A 22,477-nucleotide genomic window follows, 5' to 3' on the forward strand; every position below is an offset into this window, starting at 1 on the left:
GAATCTGACATAACTTGTAGAATGAATCTGACATAACTTTTCTATGTACATCTATGAATACACTACCAGTGAAACTCCACACTGTGTACAAGCACCAGAATGAGATCCTAATTAGAAAGTTATACTCTATGCATGTATAATGTATTGAAATGCACTCTACTGCCATGTACATATAAAAAAATTAAAAATTAAAATAAAAAAAGATATTTGTAAAATTTGTAAAATTCTCAAATTTAGTGATTAAATGATGTAACTCTAAATAAAGAAATAAAATGAAAAAGATAGAAAGGGATTAAAGTAGTTTTATTGCAATTAATTGAAAATAAAAGGTACAAAAATTAATTAAGCGTATCAAAATTAGCAATTAAAGCAAATTTGATGACTAAGTGTTTTTGATAAAAGTGTTCTCAAGAGAGTTGAAATGGATATATATATATATATATATATATATATATACACACAAACACACACACACACACACACACATACACACACACAGTTGCTCTTGCTCCTCAACTTATAATGTGATTACATCCCCAAAACCATAAACCCATCATAAGTGGAAAATACACAAATTGAAAATATATTTAATATACCTAACTTTGAAACATCATAGCCTACCTTAAATGTTCACAAAACACATTAGTCTACAGTTGGGTAAAATCATCTAACATTAAATCCATTTCATAATAAAATGATGAACATATCATATCATTTAGTGAAAAACGAAGTAATTATCTGGGTATCTTTAACACCACTGAAAAAACAGAAAAAAATCTCTAAATCTACCCATTGTAATTGGAGACTGTTACATATATAAGTTAAACACACACTCATGCACACACCACAGAAACCTTGTCAAACATTATTAAATGGGTAATTTGCAAGTATATTATTTCAATCTCTAGATTTGGGGCTAGATATGTTACTATAAGGAAGAAAAAATCAAACAAACAATTTGTGGCCAACATTTTAACAAAAACTTCATTGAAAACGATGCAAGTACACATTTTCTGTGCCTCTTCTTCAGTTTGTATTTTCTATCTATCCTCCTCTGCCAATGTGAACTTCTGTAATGTTAGAGAAGTGCAAATTAAAGCCCAAATTTAAAAAAAAGAAAAAACAAGAATAAAAAAACCTGTCATGTCGGGGGTGGGGGCTCAGCAGTAGAGTGCTCGCCTTGCAAGGCCCTAAATTCGATCCTCAGCACCACATAAAAATAAATAAATAAGTATATTAAAAAAACAAAAAAAAACCTGTCATGTCAAATGTTGTCAGCCTGCAGAATAGCTGGCATCTTCTTGCACTGCTTGAAGGAATATGCAGAGTGCACTCATTTCTGAAACTGCTCCAGTTTCATATACAATGAAACATACACTTATATGGTCCAGCAATCCTACTTCTAGACACTCACCTAAGGCTTAAGGGTAATACAACTCATGCTCACATAACAATTGTACAGAAATGTAGCATCTTAGTTTCATCATCAGAACCCAGTTTCTGCCCATAGTCTTCAGTAAATGGCTTAGAATAGATGAAACAACCTGTATTGTAGTCATACTCTTCAGCAATAACAAGGGATGAAATATTGATATGCACAGTAAATGAAATTCTCTTAAATGAATTTTGCTAAGTAAAAGAAACCACAGGCAACATAATATATGTGTCTGTTTATATGACTTTCTGGAAGAAGCCCCAAAATGATTGGCAGGGGAGAGGAGATGACTAAAAAAGGAGGCATGTGAAAATTTTATGCAGATGGATACATTACTTTTTGCACATTTCAAAACCAGTGGAGATATATGCCACAAAGGACAATGTAATATATACAAATTTTTTTAAAAGATGTCATTTTTGTGTTTTACTGGTACGAATATTAATGCCCAGGTTAAAAAGGGTTAACATTGTTTCTTGTAAGCCATTCTTTTACGGAATTAAAAGATTTTTAAAAATTTTTTATTTGCTTTAATCAGTTATACATGACAGTAGAATGCATGTATGCAATTTGGTATATTTTTAAAGCAAATTTCAGATATACATTACTCTTTACCAGTTTGTGATTTTATGTATACTCTAAAGTATGTTCACAATGAATAACAATATATCTTTCAATCTTGTACTTTTCTCAGATAAATGGATTTATTAATTGTAGCTTACTGTTAGTCCAATTGAAGGTTTTTTTTCCTTTATTTCTCTTTATTTTCACCTCTGTGTTGCTGTTATTGCTCAATTTGTTGATGCTTTATTATAATTTCTGAGGGATTTTATTATAGTTGCTTGAATTTTTTGTTTAATTTCTTCTTAAAATATTAAATATCACTTTATTTTCCAGATCTTAAAAAAACAGTACAAGCTGAAAACAGTGCACACATACTTATCTTAAGAAAACATGTCTCAAGTAGTTCTGCATATTAACGAAAAAGTTACTAAAATTTAAATAGTATGAGTATGCTACAGGATTTTATTTGTCACATTTTTATTAACTAGAATATTTGGTAATAAAATGATGACATAAATTTAACAAGGAAGAATTTTTATTGTTGACCCTATCTTTTTCATATATTTCTACTTTCCTTTAAGTGTCCTTCTGAGAGTTTTCTTGGATAATTGTGCTTCCCTCTGCTTTCCCTTGTGATTCAATTTTATTTGATTAAGCAATAGCACTCATTTACCAAAAGAGGCTAACAAAACATAATTTTCTATTCCATTCCCTCTTCCTTAGCCATTGGCAATGTTTTAAGTTCTACGATCTCATTAAATAGAGTACAAATCATGAAACTTTTCAAATAACTCCTTTAATAGTTATTAAAGGCCATCATTTTCAAAACAAATATGTATAATGTTATTTTCAACAGCATATCAAGCCATTTATTTTGTTTTATAAGTTAGTTTTGCAAATTGATCTCTGGTTTATCATCCCTGCTAAGCTCCATCTTCCTCCATTCTGGTATGTTTCATTAGGGCCCCTCTTTTGTTAATGTGTCTTACAACCCAATTTATGAAACTTACTTTTACTGTCAAGCAATGAATGATTCAACTTAATGCCTTTCAAGATGTGAGTCAAACACAGTCCATAGAATTTGAATTGATTAATATAAAAATGATTAGATTGCTCGGTATCTCAGAGCATGATTGAACATGTCTATGTTGAGTTTCAGGGCATGTAAAACACTGTCGTAACTTGTCATCTCTCTGATCTTTTGCTAAGTGAACAACCCACATCTGTGCTGATGGCTCTTTTCATTAGCCTCTCAGTGATCTGACTCTAATCACTCTTTTGTGCTGTGTAAATTATATTTACTATAGACAAAAGCTGACATTTTATAAAATCTACCAATTATATTTCTGTAACAGCTTAAAGGCATCTTATAAAGCCATTTACCAAATTTACTTTACATCTTCAAATGCCTTTCTAAATCCCATTCTTTTTAACATAAGTAGGACAAGCTGAAAAATTATGCTAGTGTGTGAAAATACTGATAAAATAAGGTTGTATAATTTTGCTGAAACAATGTAACATTAAATATATTTATTGGTTGGCCTTGAAATTAGTTACGTATTTTTAAATAGGAACATGGATATTTCATCTGAGGATGTGGAGGCAATAAATAGCTGTGCTAGTCATATTTACATGATTATTTCATTGGTAACAATGTTTCAAAATCTATCATCTGTGATAATTTTTAATAATATCAAGCACATATGAAAGCTGAAAAACTTTTGTAAAGAAAAATGGGATAAGGGGTTGGGGATGTGTCTCAAGCGGTAGCATGCTCCCCTGGCATGCATGCTGCCCAGGTTCAATCCTCAGCACCACATATAAACAAAGATGTTGTGTCCGCCAAAAACTAAAAAATAAATATTAAAATTCTCTTTCTCTCTCAAAAAAAAGAAAAGAAAAATGGTATAAGGATAAATTTTATTTTGATAATATGGAAACTCCCAAAACAGTTTCACTGATAAAATTTTAGTCACATTTTGATTGCCAAATCATTATAGTAATATTTTACATACATTTCATCTTTCTCATACAAAATGATTTTTTGTTTCAATTTGGTACTAATGACGTATTAAAACAAAATAAATTTGACATTAACCTATCTCTGTCGTTAATTGATAATGTTTGGCCCTAAAAAGCCTCAATATGCAGTAAAATATAATCTATCTTGATGTGTAAACAAATCACACACTTAATGTTGTACACATGAAGCCAAGCAACTGGATCTCAATTACAGCATCTGAACTTCTAGCCAACCAGAGATGAAAAACTACCAAAACATGAACATAAATTGTTAATGTTAACTGCATCCAATCAGGTTGTTTGTTGTTGCTGTTACTTTCTTTTCTTTGACACTAAATATAACTGATACACATGATTGGGTGGGGCACCTGAGCCATCCTTAAGTAGGAAATTTTCCCACTCCTACAACCTTTTGTGGCTCTAGAAAGTATATTAAATTAAGTTACTTTAGTCTTACTTTTAGCACATTTTAATGTTGAATGCCTATCATTAATTTGCATTATTGAGTTGGTCACATGCTAATATTCAATAACAAGAATATTCTTAATTTATAAAAAAATACTGTTTGAGATTTATAAATATATTGCTAACAAAAACATTGCATTCAATAGTATCTTCTGACTTAGATTTTAATCAGAACTTTGATAGGCAGTGTTATCTCTTGAAGGAAAGATATATTTGATAAAATAAAAATGATTACAAGAATGGATCCAGGTTGCTGGGGTTGTGGTAGAGCGCTTGCCTAGCGCGTGCGGGGCACTGGGTTCAATCCTCAGCACCACATATAAAGAAAATAAAGGTATCGTGTCCAACTACATCTAAAAAATAAATATTAAAAAAAGGACTTGGGGTGTAGCTCAGTTGTAGAGCAACCCCCCCCCGCAACAATAAAAATACGCTTTAAAATCACTACCTTGTATCTCAGAGGGTACATAAATTTCTAATTTAAAAATACACACACCCCATAAAAGAAGAAGTCGGAGAGATGATTTTAAAAGTTTAAATTGTGTACAGGAAGAAATAAGGTCAACAAAAGGCAAGGCAGAAAAATATCACAACATATACGAGAGGCAAAGAGCTATTATTCAATATCCAAATTGCTCTTACAAATAAATAAGAAAAAAGATCCACAATTCAAGAATGGATCCAGGTACAAAGATATATTTCATTTTGCTTGAATCTGGTGTTAAATTACCATGATCAATACTGAAGCAATATATTCATATATAGCTTTAAAAATATAAGTCATGTTTTCCTGTGATTATATAAATAGATGACTTGGGTATATATATATTTACATATTTGTATGAGAATTGAATTATATCTATGCATTTACCATATCTGTGATAGTAAAAATAAATTTTGTCATTATTAATTATAATAAATTAAACTTTTAACTAATGTATTGATAGTAAACTGTAAATTATGATAAAATGATAGTATAAAGTTAGACCCATATTTTCTCTAAAAATACAGGAAATAATTATGCATAATTTTGACATATGAAACTAATAAATTTTATTGGGCCAAAGTAGAATGCTTAAAAAACTTACATAGAACAAATAAGTTGAAACAACAAACAAATATGACATGACAATTTTATATTATTCTCTGCTCTGAAAAAAAAAAAATTTAAAAAGACACATAGAGAACTGAAAGAAATATAGGCACATCTATAGAAGTCATTGCATAAGGAATTACAAAACAACTAAAAAGTATTAAATATCAATAATATATACATTACTATCTAATAAAATCAATCAGAAATTTTAATGATGTGTCACATATATGAAAAAGTGGAAATAAAATCATCAGAGAAGAATTTTGTGAAAATTGAGCATATAACAAAGGAAGTAATTGGGCTTAAATAAAATTAGTGAGTATATTATAAGTAAATCATGAAATCTATAAGTGTAAAGATACCTGGAGTGTGCTTTCTCACTGTGACCAAAAGACCTTACTAGAACAACTTTAAAGGATGGAAAGTTCATTTTGGTTCACAGTTTCTGAGATTCGGTATACTGGTCAGCTGACTGCATTTCTCTGGCCTAAAATGAGGCAGAACATTGTGGTGGAGAATATGACAGGCAGAAGCAGCTGAAGATATGGCAATCAGGAAGTAGAAAGAGAGCTCAGCTTACTGGATCTCTCAACTACAGCATCTGAACTTCTAGCCAATCAGATATTAAAAACTACCAAAACATGAACATAACAGGAATAGAAATATAAACCAAAAAGTTATACCCATAGTAACCTACCTCCTCCAACCATACTCTACCTGCCTATAATTACCCATCAGTTGAAATGCATCAGTGGTTTAATGAACAGAATATTTACAATTCTTATAATTTTATCATTTCACCTCTGAACATTTATTTATTGTTTTACAAATGACCTTTAAGAGAACACCCCATTTCTAAATCATAATATTCTGCCCCAATTCTCAAAAGCTCATGCACATCTTATCATACAAAATGCATTCAGTCTATTTCTAATAGCCCCCATACTCATAACAATTCCAGCATTACCCAAAAGTCTAAGTCGAAAATCTCGTGAGACTTCAAATTCTAAGCATAAGCCCCTGTAAAAGTCAAAAGCGAGTTACATACATTTAACATGTAATAGCATATAGTAAACATCTCCATTCCACAAGGGAGAAATATAAGGAAAATAAAAAGGGACATGGAGACAAGATGCAGAAGCAGGAAAGATGGCAGAAGGGCAAAGAGGCCAAGCTGCCAAGCTTAATTTATATCAATAGGCTACTTTAGACCATTGGCATCATTAGTACATATTGTTCATTGTATTACTAGGCAGGTTACAGACTCAGCAACATTATGCAGCTTATTCCTCAGTTACATACTAAATTGCAATGTGCCATGTGTACAATTGTGTAAAATGAATCAAAATACATTCTTCTGTCATATATACCTAATTAAAATAAATTGATTATTTTTTTTAAAAAAGTCTTTCTGCTCTACTTTCTGTTCCAGAGCATCACAATAAACTTGATAAAAAGCTGACAGCAATATCTCTGCCTCCCCCTGAATGCTATGGTGTCTTGAAATTTCCTCCAACAGATTAATTAGTACTTTGCCTCACAGAAAGTCTCAGAACATGAGCAAAATGTGGACAAGTTATTAGCCATAATGTAACATGAAGCGTCTCTTGTTTGATTTCCAGTAGAGTCCTCCTTCTCCTCTGAAATGTCATGAACCCAGTTATTACTGTTCACAGTCCTATCAACATTCTGCTTTTGATGCTATTGTCTTTTTTTTTTTTTTTGGTGTTTTCTGTTTTTATTGTTGTTGTTGTTTTTGTTTTGATACCAGGGATTGAACTCAAGGGCACTGAGCCACATCCTCAGCCATTTGTGGTTTTCATTTTGAGACAATGTCCTGCTTAGAGACTCACAAAGTTGCTGAGATGGCATTGAACTTGCAATCCTCCAGCCTCAGACACCCAAGCTGGTGATATTAGAGCATGTGCCACTGAACCCAGGTAACAATTTGGTCTTTTGAGCTCTCATCAGAATTGTCCATTAAACTCCATGCACAACATTCTAAATAATTTTAGTTCTAATTTTAGAACTTTTCTAAATTTATATCCCCTGCAAACCAGCTTCAAAAATTTCTGACCCACATGGCCAGTTTAGTCACAGAAATGACTTCACTCCTAGTACCCATTTCTGTTTTAGTTATCTTTTTTGACCAAAAGACCTGACAAGAACAATTTTAAATGAGGAAAAGTTTACTTTGCTTCAGTTTCAGAGTTTCAGTCCATAGTCAGCCTACTCTATCCACTCTTCTGGGCCCAAGTGAGGAAATACATAATAGAAAGGTGTAACAAAGGGAAGCAAATCAGTACATGACATTGAGAAAGGGAAGAGAGGTCTGCTAACCAGTAACAAGATTAAAAACACCATAGTCATGACTATAGTTACCTACTTCCTACAACCACATCCTACCTATATATAATTTACCAGTTAATCTACATCAGTGGATCAATCTACTGATTAAGTCACATCTGTAAGTATTTAATCATTCTTCATTTGAGCATTCTTCTATTATCTCACGCAGAACTTTTTGGTAAACACCTCCTTTTTTATTTTATTTTTTATTTTTTTTATTTTTTAGTTGTAGTTGTACACAATACCTTTATTTTACTTATTTATTTCTATGTGTTGCTAAAGATCAAACCCATTGCCTCACATTCACTAGGCAAGAGCTCTACCGCTGAGCCACAACCCCAGTGAAACACCTCATTTCTAACCCATATAATAGTTATAATAATCTAAATTCATTATTTAAATAGTCTAAATTTATTGTTTAAAAAAAAGTTGCAATCATAGAAATGACTCACTTTCTGAGTAAGTTACAAGAATAACTACAACCTTTCAAAGTAATAATAGCAGGATAAAACAATGAAATGTTAAAGAAATGGGAAATAGAAAGGATAATATCAGCCATATTTTAGAAGAATACAAAACAAGGTTTATACCTAACAAAATTGAAAAAGAAGAAAACAGCAAGTATATATGATAGAGTAAATATAAAAAATTACATTATTTAGAGTGGGATGACATGTGTACATAGCTTCATTCTATTAAAAAAATGTTAAGCCTATAAATATGAAATGCATTTTAGAAAATTTCAAAGAAAAATAAAAACAACCAACTAAAGTTAACCTATAACAAAAGTTTAATAAACCAATATCACAAAATATGCACTGATAGATTGTTAAGGGAAAATAAAAATTTGGTTGTATGTTCCTAAAGTATCAAGTACATTATCTCTGACTTTTTAATCTTTTATGAGGCCAAGAAATTTCTAATACGTTCCTAGTGTGCTATGTTTATTTTATGATTAAGTACTGGATTTTGTCAAATGCTGATTACATGGGGATGTAGCTGAAGGGGCAGAGCACTTGCCTACCATGTGTGAGTCACTGATCTGATCCTTAGCACAGCATAAAAAATAATAAATAATTTAAAAAATACCGATTCTATTTATATTAATATGATCTGGTGTCCCCCACCCCTCTGATGATTTTATAAATTTTATTACATTAATTGATTTTCAAATACTAAACTAACCTTTCTTCTTGAAAATGATTCATTATACTCTACATATATTTCTGGACTCAGTTTCCTAGCACTTACAGATAACTTCTTATCTGTAAATAATATTTTGGTCTGCAATTTTCATCCTTTATTTTTAAATCTTTTTTATTGCTGCATGTTTTTTTTTTAATTTGGATGGCAAAATATTCTATACTTTCTAAAACTGTCTTGAAGAATATTTCATTTCGAACAGTTTTTAAAAGAGTTTGAGGACCACTGCATTAATTCTTATCTATGTATCTATCTGTATCTATCTATGTATTGATCTATCTATTCATATTTGTAATGTGGATTGAACCCAGGTGTGTTTTACCACTGAGCTACATACCAGTCCTTTTTAATTTGTGTTTTGAGATAGAGTCTCTTTAATTTTCCAAATCTGACATTGAGCCCTGGATTCTCCTGCCTTAGCCTCAAAAGTTGTTGGTATAACAGGCCAGAACAACTGCTCATGGTATATTAATTCTTCAATTTTTAAGTGTTTCATAAAATCGTAAAATCATCAGCAATGCCATATGGGTCTAGTTTTTCTTCATGTGCTTCTGGAAGGTAGAATTATTAATTTACTTCAAATTAAATGAGGTATATTTTCAGGAGAAAATCATGGCATATGTTTCACTTACATTGAGAAGATTTTTTTTCTTTTTTTTTTCTTTTCTTTTTTTTTTAGCTCTTTCTTCTTACTTTTTGTTGGCAAAATTCCTGGCCTCATATTTAGCTTATATTTTGATAACGCTACCACGCTCCTTTTAATTACAGAGTACCAAATCTCCATAAATTTTGAGAACACATTTAGTTTTCAAATTACACTTATTCTATTTTAAGAAAGTCAGTTTCTCTGGTAAACCTTCAGGGCTATTTGTGACACCCCTTTCCCATCTGGGCAAAATTTCTGAAACATGGGCCATGATTCCAGCACTATAGGCAGAAACTGAGGCATGAATCTAAGTGACATTGCTTTAGGAGCAGGGCACTGAGTGGGAGCAGGAGACCCATTGTTTTAACCATGTTTCCCAGCATAGCTAATTTATCCTATATATCAGCAGCTTTTTTTTGTGGAGGCTGAGGTATCAGCATTCCCCCAAAGCTGTATCTGTACGTGAGGAGGAGGACATATGTACATTTTTTTGTGTGCCTTTTGCAAATATATGTATTTAACGAATAATAATAAAAGGAACACAGAGACAAGGTGCAGAGGCAGGGAAGGTGGCAGAGTGGCTCATTGTCCAGGCGGCCACACTTATTTATACCAGTAAGTTTCATTAGGTCATTACTACCATAACCACCTTATTGTTTAGAGTATCAGTAAGGTTGCTTATTCTTCAGTTACATTCTACAGTTACAATATGCAGTGTTAGGAGTTTCCTGATAACCCTGGCTATGTTAAAGATCTACATTCTCAAATAAAGGCCTTGTCCTCTCCAACTTTGCTAAGGGGACAACTTCTCAGCCCTCACACTTCTTCACGAGAGATAATTGGCTTCTCTTATTTACTAGCAGATCTCTAGGCCTAAACAGCACATTGGTACTCAATGAGACCTCCCAGACTCTGCTGACATTTCACCTATGCTTCCAGGAGTACCCCTCTTCCAATTTGCTCCAGTGTGTTTTAACTCACAGGAAATATGTCAGTCTGGGACTTGCAGGAGGGTCAATGTAGACAGATCATCTCAAAACTCTTACTGATCACCAGTCCCCAAGGCCTCCTTCCTGTGAGGGACAACTGTGTGTCATTGCCTACCCCCCAGATGGAAGAGCATGTGTGGTTTAGTTTCCATCTATAGACATCGTCTCAGGGGATGAGAAAGTGCCTATACAAACGGGCTGTTCAATTTGTTCCCCTAGTAGCCCCCTGGGGTTACGACAGGCCTAGCCACAGGAATGGCAGGGAAAACCACATCCATCACCTATTTGTATCAGCTCTCCAATCAGCTGATAGGGGGTATCCTTTGGTCCTACAAAACCGCTGTGGACTAGGACCTACTATCAGCAGAGAAAGGAGGCCTCTGCAGATACCTACAGGAGGAGTATATTGTTTTTATGTCAACCCGTCAGGGGCAGTGAAAGACAAGATCAAACAACTACAAGAGCAGCTACATTGTCTACAGAAGTTCCTGAAAGATCAGAGATACACAAATTGACCAACCAGTCAGTCAATCAACAACTTCTCCTTCAAGACTACCAGCTCTCAAGAAAGTCCATTGTCTGAAGTTACTGTTAGGCAGGCAGATCCAGGAGCACCAGAACTTGATGAAATATTGTAGTTATCAAGCAAGCAAGTTCCTTTATTATCAGGAATTATGTGCCTAAGATCAAGGTCAAAACCTTCCTGAAGAACATTGCTGCAGCGGCCACGCATTTCTTGTCTTTTACAGGGAAGTTTCCCAGCAGCCAGGCATTCTGTACCTTTGCACAGAAACTTCCTAGCAGCCAGGCATCCTCTGCCTTTGCACAGAAACTTCTGAGCCACCAAGTATGCCACAAGTTTATCGGAATCCTCAATCCCAAACATAGAACATCTACATATGTACATATATTTTTTAAATAGTGCTATTTTGATTGTAACATTTTATATGCTACCCCAGACTTTACAAATAGTAGCTTAAGATGTTCTAGGGAATAAGATGAAAATAAGTGGCCAAAATTTAAAAATCAACCAATTAAAATCTCTGAAAATTATTCTAAGTGTAGACATCGAACAAAGAAATATACATTTTATTAAAAAAATTAAATAAAAATTTACATAAGAATAGCAAGAGTTTGTGTCATTGGAGCCACTACTTGTTTCATTCTTGCCATAGCCCCCAAGTTTTTTTCTGACTGAACTTCTTTTCCATGAAAGAAGAGCCAAGAACACAGGATTCTCTTCTAGAATAATTTGAATTATTAGATATTTCTCCATTTTTTCCTTGATTTTAAATAAAAGTATGGTTTTCTTTTTTTACATTTTAAAATTTATTTTATTATGTTCATATCTTACTTAGTATGTCAAAAGTCATACACACTTACAAATATAATTCTGTATATATTTATAAATATAATAGTGCACTGAATCTTTAACTCACATGTATCTTTTTCATTTCAGATGTATTTTTTAAAATTTTATCCTATTTTATACACAACAGTCTTTTTCATATTTTTCTATTGTTTTCTTTGAGATAAGTTTATAATAGTTAGCTAATATTAACTACTATACTTTAAATTATGTTTTGCCAGAATCCCAGATGAAAAAATTGTGTTTCATATTAGCACTTAATATATGTGAAATATTTTCTGCTTAAGTACTGGAAGGAGAAAGTCAATATTCAAAAAGGAGTTTTTGGTCATGCTGATAAGTTATATCATCTTTGATCCAATCTAATTAGCTGTTATTCCATCAGCTTTGTTGAAAGTGACTTTGCATCACCTCTCATTCACTAGACACCTAGGTAAGTATGAGTTTCCTTCTCTAGCAGAGGATCTGTTTGAATTAGCTAAGTAATAGTGATTTTGAAAGTGCTATTCACTGAAGGTTCAATTAACTCTCCAAAGTGTTCATATTGATTTAATCATTAGTGTCATTATTGCTTCTTAATGTCAATTCTCTGATAGAACAAAGAAGGAAATTGTTTTCAGATATTTGACACGTTTTCCTCATCTCTTTTTCGATGAATGTTGAGTATTTTAAATGACATTAATTTGTGTAGAAAACTAGTGAAAATATAGGCATAATTTTTATATAAAATTCCATTTGATGTACCATATATCATTCAAAAACGTTTCATAAAAATTCTTTTATAAAATGAATTTAGAACTCTTAGCAAATTCACATTAACCAATTACCTATATTCCCTTTGACACTTGAAAGTTAATAATGATCTTATATATATATTTATAGCTAAATAATTCATATTTCTTCCAATGTTGAGAGATGATTGTAAACAAATGATCTGCTTTGGACCCTAGATTTATTGGTTTTCCTCTTTTGTATGTACCTGTAAAAATTCAATATAAAGCTAAAAACCTGCCGCGTCCGGCCAAGGGAGCCGAGTCCGGCGAGGGACGGCGAGGTTAAAAGACACACAGGACACCAAGGTTCTTCATCCAGGAGTCAATAATAATCTTTATTGCTAACACACCTTTTTTTATACCCCAAGCAGCAGAAGTGGAAAACTACCCAAAAGCAGGAGGGAGGGGGGAGAAATTTAGTTTCAACATCTATTATTGTCAGGTACCAAAACCTCCCTTAACAATAAGTCCATCAGACCAGAAAAGGTCAAGGCATTCCCGTGGGATACATATGTCTCAGACGGACAAGCAGGAACAGAAAAACCGCAAGTTCGCCATGGCCTTGTGAGCTGGCCACACTGGCATGCAGAACAAACTAGTGGAGGTAGGGCTCCAGGGGCCAGGGTGGACCTGCTGCCAACAAAAACCAATACTATTGACTGTTGTGCTTCCACAATTCATTTGTTGAAGTTCTAACACCTATATTTGTCTAGGGAAGGGTGTTTGGAAGGTGGTTGTGAGGGAGCAGACAATACGGATGGATTCAGTATCCTTGGTAAGTAGAGTCTCTCTCCTTTTCCTTCTCCTTCTTTCTCCTCCTCTTCCTTTTTTCTCCTTCCTCTTCATCCTTTCCCTCTCCTCCTCTTATTACCTTTTCCATTTGACAACACAGTTAGAAGAAAACAATTTAAAAGTCAGAAGAAGAACTCATGAACAAGAAACAATGCATCAGTGTGTTGATGGTGGACTCCCCAGTCATCCAAACTTAGAGAAAAATAATGTCTGTTCTTGAGGCATTTAGCTGATATATTCTGTCACATCACCAGCATCCAAGAAGACTAAGACAGCAAATTCAAAAACAGTATCACAAGAAATCTTAGTTTATTTCATCTCAAATCAATCCACAGCATGGATCACACCCTGTTCCTTTAAGGTATACTTGTGAATGTGTCTCATATATTTTAATAAGTGGTAGGTATTTTCATGTCATAAAATGTTTACTAATATTTTATTCTTTGAGATCCTCACATAATGCTCTTCAGTAGCCATAATGATATGTGCTGAATTGAATTAGTAAGAATAAATTAATTTTAATATGAATTGTTCAAACGTGTGTTATATCAAAATTAGAATATAATGAGTTTTATCTGTTGTCCTCTTTTTCAGTTAAGTTTTTATGGTAGTTTCTAAATAAAACATTCTTAATAAAGATAGATATTGGATTTTATTTCTTATAAGAGATGTGATAAGGATATAGTTGATACTCCACTCTAAACAGATAAATTACCCTCAAAATTAAAATACAACTTGCTGATTATATGTTATCAGATGAAATTGTTATGACATATATGAATCTAAAAAGCTTTGCAAACATTAATGCATTCAATAAGGTCATCATATTTAAGGATTCTTTCTAGGTCCCCTCTATTTTAAGTCTTTTTCAATGGGGGAGATATATGTAAACATGTGATTACATACATATAAAATGCATAAATATAAATTTTCTTTTTAAAACACTAAGCTTTTATGCATTTGAAACTATTTATATTAATTATCATCCATTTAAAACAATCCTGAGAATAAGGAGTGCAAGTTGAAGATTATGTATTTTATCCATTGCTTTATTTGATCATATTCAAAGGGCATGGAAAATTATAAGGCAATTACTGATTCACAATTCTAAGAGGTTGTCTACAGGAATTTTACCTACTTTTTTATCCTTTCTTACAATATTAACATTTTTTAAAGCAAGGCAGAAATATGTGCTATTAGTATTTGCTCTGGACAAAAAACAAAAGACTTTAGCTTTCTATAAAGCATTTTACTCATTTTGACCTATCTGCATAATTCAATATTTCTAAGTCCTGGATTTTTTTTCATGATAACTGATTTTAAGTACAGTGTCTTAGAAACAGTACATATCAAGTGATAGTTTTCCTTTTTAATGCTGCAGGCCTTAACTCACACATTTCCATAAAGAGTCAGTGTATAACAGGTTTCTCCATCTTGGTACTACTTAGTACTACTAACAATTGAGGCTGTATAGTCCTGTGTTGTAGGTGATCAAGCAGTACACTATCAGACTCCTAATAGTACTCCTGATCTCTCTACTCTAGGTGCCAGCAGTGCATCACCTCGGTTGTAAGAACAAAAAAAATTGCCAAACTTTTAAAAACTATCCCTCAGGGTAAAACAACATTCCTGATTGAGAACTGCTGATATATCCTAAAAGTGCTCTGCAACACTGAGGTTTGAAACTGTCCACACACAGTACTTTAATGATCAGAAGGAAGAATTTACAATTTCTTTGAACATCACTCTTAGTTGTTGTTTGCTATAAAGTAAAACCAAAATAGTAAAACTCCTAACAAATGCATGGTTTTAGTGCCACTATCATTTTGTTCCTATAAAATTCTATTCATTGTAAGCCATCTGAAGTCAATGCTAGAGTGTAATTAACTTTGAATTCTAATGATTCTAATGTTCATTAAAAATGAACAAATTATATAAGCATAGACTAAACATAAATCTTAATTATCGCAGATGACATCTTTTTCAAAGACAAAAATAAATACATAATAAGCAACTAACGATTCAGTTCTTGACACCATATAGGTAAACATTGAATTAGAGGCTTGTCTGTGAATCTGTCCATTTGGGACAGTTTTTATATAAATTTCTACAATCATCCTAATAAATCTACCAAGATTGCTAAAATTTTCTGAATCAATCAACAGTTTTTATTTCCAGTTATTCTAGTGTGGTTACATTACCAAGAAAGTTTCTAGGCCATCATATGTCCCAGGAAATCAAGAAGAAAAATAATCTCCTTAGAGTAGTAGAAATCTTAACACTTTTATATATATTCTGAATTTTAATTCATTGATTTAAATAATATCTAATAAACACCTTCTGTGTAGAAGTATTGTACACTGGAGACATTTCAAGGTATAAGAAAGCTACACCATAAAGCTGACATTCTTCAGAGGATATTTAATTCTGTAGCTGGGAGTGCAACTCTGAAGTGATCAGAAATGAAGTTTTAGATAAGGCTACAACCACATTAGCATACATCAAAATTAGATGATGGTCTCTTGAAGGTTTTCATAATTGTGTGTCCACACTTGTCATTCAACTCCACAATGTGGTTATTCCTTCTGCATCTAGGATTCCCCAAAGATGGGTGTACAGGTCTATACATGGAGAAAATGTGCCTTCCTTTGAGCTAAGCCGCTCAGAACCTCATGTCTATGTTTCTACCATCTTTCTCTCCAGTCTTCTCAAACTATTGTTACTCACTTGACAGATTGTAGAATGCTATAGCAGAGCTCTCGTTACCTCCTGCTTTCATATACTTGTCTAGTGAGGGCTAACTGATTGTCTTTATTTGTTTGTATTTCTATAACAAAACACCTGAGACTGGATAATTTTGGAAAGAAAATAAATTTATGTCTTAACAGTTCTAGAATCTGGAGTGTCTACTGTGTGGGTATCTGTTGAAGCCTTCTTTTTTACATTCTCACGTGGCAGAAGGCTGAAGGGCAAGACAGACTTTTTACTTTTTTCAACACTTTTATAAGGACTCCTAATCCCAGTCCTAGAAGAGGAGACTTCATGAAATTACAAGGCCTTACATGATCTACTACTTAATTCTATCCCATTGAACATCTGAATTTTGAAGGAAACACATTCAGACCTTAACAATGATATTGCACATATGAATTCATTATTCATAATCAATATTGTCATTTATATCCAGGTGGACTGCTTCAGACCATTTGATATCTAAATTGATGTTGGCCCAGGTGTGGTGTAATCCTAACTACTCAGAGAGCTGAAGCAGAAGGACTGTAACTTTGAAGTCAGCCTGGACAACTTGGCAAGGCCCTGTCTCAAAATAAAACAAGGAAAGGATTAGGGATGAAGCTCAGTGATCAAGCATTTTCACAGCATGTATGAAGTCCCGGGTTCTATCATCAGCATCATAAATAAAAACATAAATTAACAAAAAAAAATTTAATAAATGATGTTGATAAATTCATTTGGATGGTTTCTAAACAATAGTGCCTATAAGTTTCTTGACAAGGATTCAACAATTTCATTATTTTTTATAAATATTTTCATTTGTAGATGTACACAATAACTTTATTTTGTTTATTTTTTTACGTGGTACTGGAGATCGAACACACTGCCTCACTCATGTAAGACAAGTACTCTACCACTGCACCACAACCCCAATCCATCAATTTCATTCTTGCACAATGTAAATTGTCTTGCATTCAGTGAGGGATTTAAAGTAATATATGGACTAGTAGATATGAAGATAAACACAGAGATGAAAATATAAATGATTAAATAAAGATAATTTTGTAATTATATCTGTTCTCACAAAAAGTTAAATATAAATACTCAGAAAAAATAAATTACTGAACATAAGGAGCAGAGTGTCTTTTATTACTCATAAGGCATATTAGTAATATAAAATAAAATATAAAAATAAATATAAATATATATTAATATATAATATATACATATATAAATATAAAAATTTTATATGAAATATATAAAAATATAAAAATAAGTTGAAGTGAGAGAATAAATACCAGAACATATCTATACTTTCACCATGTTGGACAAAGTTGAGCTACACATTGTGACATTACATTTTTCCCCACTAAACAAGTGACAAATAACAGCATTGAAATTCACCTCAATAATTAATATAAATTATAGAACCTTGGTATTTAAATGTTATTCACTTTGTTATACCACCCTATTTTTCTAGATTTTAGCTCTAAATATAACTCATAATTCCATATGTAAACAAACATTAAGATATACATATTTCGCTATCCATATATCCTGTAATAAAAATATGAATTGTGTCTTATTTAAAATGCTAGAGTAAAAATGAGGTTCATAAGATAGAAACCATTCTTCTCAACTAGATTACATTTCCACACAAATTATCTTCTCACCTTTATGCTTTCATTAAATTCTTCTGGCTCAGAATTACATGACAACTCAGGTCTGATTACATTTCATCACATGATCTTGAGAAAGGTTGTACTTTTTAGTCATAGTCTTCTTACCTATAAGCCAGGATTTGGCTTGGTGCCTGCTATCATCTGGTCTAATTCCACTTTAACTAGCAGAATGCAAGCACAGCTATCTAAAGGAACTGAAGGAAAAAATGCTATTTTGATTTATAGTGTATATTTGGGGTAAATAAAGTGATTCTCAGATTGTAACTATTCTCATATTTAATAAATATTGTTAAGCAGGAATTATCTAGTCATAAATATCAAAAAGCATGCTGCATATAAATACTGCACAGTACAGGGCAACATTGAACCCTCTCCTCTCTTGACATCATACTGCCACTGCATTTAAAACATTATTAATTTATTTTTATTTTCTTTTGAACATTTTTAACATCTTAATTGATCTCATTTATTCACTTCATCCATTTCCTCTTTTGGTCTTCCACATTAAGTAATCCCCATTTCACCAATATTCTGATGACCATTCATAGATTTTTTCGTCTGTGAGAGGAAGATTGATTTCCTATTAGTTTTTTCATCTTCTGTGCCCTGACTATAATATACCACATGCTTAGTAGTATGTGTTTAATAGAACTAAAGGAAATCAAGGTGTAATTCACCCACTTCTTTTTCTCCCTGCGTTTCATACTTATAATTGAACTGTGTGTGCATTGATCATATCCGTATAAATGTTCAACACACATTTCAATTTCAATTTACTAAAAATATACCCTTCTATTCTGTCCTTCATATCATGCCCCAGACCTGTTCTGTTTGATTTCCTCACATGCTTAAGTCCATACCATCTACACAGTTATTCTTCATCCCTTACTTACTTTTTACACCTGATCAAATATCAATTCCTGGAAATTTTAATTCCTATATCTCAAATCCATCCCTCATTCATAATTGGTATGCTGTTAATAATTCACATACAATCATCTCTAAATTGTGTTCCAGCCTCTAGTTATAAGCCATTGCAAAGTTTCCCAGCACAATGTCATCAGATCTTAAGCATTTATCTTCCACCTACTAAAAATAATTAAATAATTCACTGAAATAATTAAGAGAAATGCAAAGGAAATTTACACAAGTCATCATGATTGTCTAGGAAAATATCCAGCGGACTGACTTCGCAATCCATTTGTTTTGTCATTGGTATTATAAGTTTTACAAGTTAATTAAGGTATTTTCCCATTTGTAAAAATGGTGGAACAATAGAACTATCACACAGAGTTGTTTTGAGGATTAAATATATGATCCAAATACAGTGCTTAGAAAATGTTAAACCTAAGAAATTGCTGAATACCTGTTAGATCTTACCATTTTCACTCTTCAAGAGATAAACTTCTTTGCTTTTCTAACATTTACTCAAAAGGTCCTATATGTATCATATACACAAAAGATTGAAATTGTTTGACTTTTCTATTACACTACATGTAACATCATATAAAAAAATTTGTTTGTTTTTCCACTCAGAGGAGCAGGGAATATGTTCATCTAACCTCCTTATCTTCCACACCCTAGAAAGTGTCTTGTAAATTGTGGCTTTTAATTTAATGCCTCCAGAACAGAACTAAAATGATTCTTTATTTCTCAGACCTCAACAGCTTGAAGGTACAAAAATGCCTTGCAAGAGTCACAGCCTTCCAAAGTTCAATGCTCACTTTTCAAAAGTTTCAGCCTCTTTCAATTCATTTTGAAATAGAGGATACTATCTTATTCTTGGAAAATTGTTTTCTTATGACAATGGCATCTGTGCCATTGTCTGGTGGCATTTTCAAACACCATAGTTATTCAGAATAGCAGCTAGGATGCTGAAATTTCTATTGCTGTAGATAAATGATGGAATCCATACTGAGTAGATTTTTCCCCTTAATAATTGGCAGAGACTACTGATATTTTCCCTAAAAATTGTAATATCTGATATGCTTACCTTTTCAAGATAATGGCACTGATATGAACTGACTGATATTCTTTTTTAAAAATTTTAATTGATTTTTTAGAATAAACAACAGTAGAATGCATTACAATTCTTATTACACATATACAGCACAATTTTTCATATCTCTGGTTATGGCTACAATCAGCTGTTGCCTGATATCAACATCGCTTATGCATTATCCGATTTGTTGTCTACTTTGTAATATAGCCATTGCCCAAATTATTGCTCATGCATTATACTCATGATGCCACAGAAAGTATAGATAACTTCCTTTTACTGACTTTTTATGTATGTGAGTATTCACTTCTGTATCTAACTGCCATTTCATCATGTTGTAAATAATTAGATTTGTTAGTAAATAAGTCATATGAAGCAATGATGTAAATATATATGTTTATATAAATATACACTCATATCAACATATATGTGGGTATGTGTGTGTGTCTCCCTCTAAAATCTGACCCATGTACCTCAATCCAATATAAAATTTTTCACTGTAAGTATCCCAGTTATTTATGCAAACACAATATTGTTGTCAACCATCATTTTCACTCAGCTTTTTCTTCTTCCTCAGGAAAAATAAAAGTTTTTGTTTCCCAAATGAGAAATATTGATATATAATAGATAACAGATAAATAAACTTGAATATAAAGCCCAACAAGTAGCTATATACAGAGTATTAGGAAATTAATCATACGCTTATTATATAAATTCTAAACAAATACCATAAATTTGTCAATGTGTATTACACAGATAGGTAAAACATCTCTACTGTGTTAGCTTACAACATTTTTGTGAAAAACACAAATATATTGGACATATATTTAATAATTTAACATTGGTTATTATAAGTCCTATAAAGAATGACAGTTGGTCAGTGGTACAGAATTTGAGGGGAAATATTTCTACAAAGAACTAAGAAGTGATAAGAGACACTATGATATTGCAATCACAAATTCAAGAAAAGAAAAAAAAACAGAATGAGGTTATATTGATACTGTAAAATAATGCTAATTATTTTGCGCACTCCAGTATAACATCAAAAAACAGTTCAAATTATGATCAAAATTGTCTATATTGACTGGTAAGAGAAAAATCTACTTTCAAAGAAATGCACGTATTTTTAGATAACAATCATATTATTCCAAACATCAGGAAAAAAATGCCAAAATAAGTTAAAATTCACAAATTGTTTTGGTATAACAGTTTTTATTCATATTCTCATATACTTTAATTGCAAGTGTTTCTAACTCATTCTAACTCTAAGAGTTTTTCATTTGCAAATAAATTTAAATCCTTTCAGCCTTGACTTAAATTGAGAATAAAGTAGCTTTGTGCATCATAGAATAAAAGGCTTGTAAATGGTTTAGAACATTTCCAGATAGAAAATAGTCCATGCAAAACATTTTGATAAGTGTAAAGAATGCAAAACCAAATGTATTATTTTTGCATTTTAAAACAAATTTAATATAGAGTTACAATAAAAGTCAAATGAAAGAATGGGACTATATTACAAAATATTAAAATTATTTCCAAATATTATCTATGTACTCCAAGTATACCTAAACATGTACTTTGTTTTAATGTCTATTAGTCACAGTAAAATGATCATTTCTTTGTTATGGCATAACTAATACATTTCTTAAGTAATTACATTTTCTTCTGAAATTTTGTTAATATTTTCTATAAAGGGGATAATATTTTTTTTTCTGCAAGCCTCACTTATTTTTCAAATATGTAACAACTGTGATCTAAGTGAAAGGGAATAGTTTAAGTTCTTGCCAAAAGCAATATGCTCAGATGGACTATTATTAGTAGAAAAGTCAGTGAAAGACATTCCACCTTGATCTATTGATTGCCTTTTCTGTTACATATCCTCATTGCTCTCTTCAAATATGTTCTTCCAGTCAATATTAAATAGGTTCAAATACCTTTGATATTAGGAAGATTTATCCTTCACTGACCACATGTACTACTCAACAATATTCAAGCTATTATACTTTATATTTCTACTTCCCTATATTCCCAAACAAATATCCTGAAAGAGCAAACCAGTCTTGTTGTCTGCATTTCCCCTTACTGTAGTGGAATTCCCCTGTATCATAACTGCCTTCTAAATTTAAGTCTACGTAGGTAGATTATTCTTAATGAATCACCTGTACAATTTAACTTTTATTTCCATTAATGTAGTGGACAATGTTCTTTTTTAAGATGTTCTCACAATAACCCTTCCCTATGGATGCTATTTCTTGGGTTTTTTTTACTCCATTTTCTAGTGTACTATATTTCATGGATAGTTTACTCATTTCATTGTTAGGATAGAGTAATTTTAAAAATCCAAATAAAGACAATATTCA

Source organism: Marmota monax, unplaced genomic scaffold (genome assembly GCF_021218885.2).
Source record: "Marmota monax isolate L192 unplaced genomic scaffold, Marmota_monax_Labrador192_F-V1.1 WCK01_AAM20220418_F8-fsc00240, whole genome shotgun sequence".
Taxonomy (NCBI): domain Eukaryota; kingdom Metazoa; phylum Chordata; class Mammalia; order Rodentia; family Sciuridae; genus Marmota; species Marmota monax.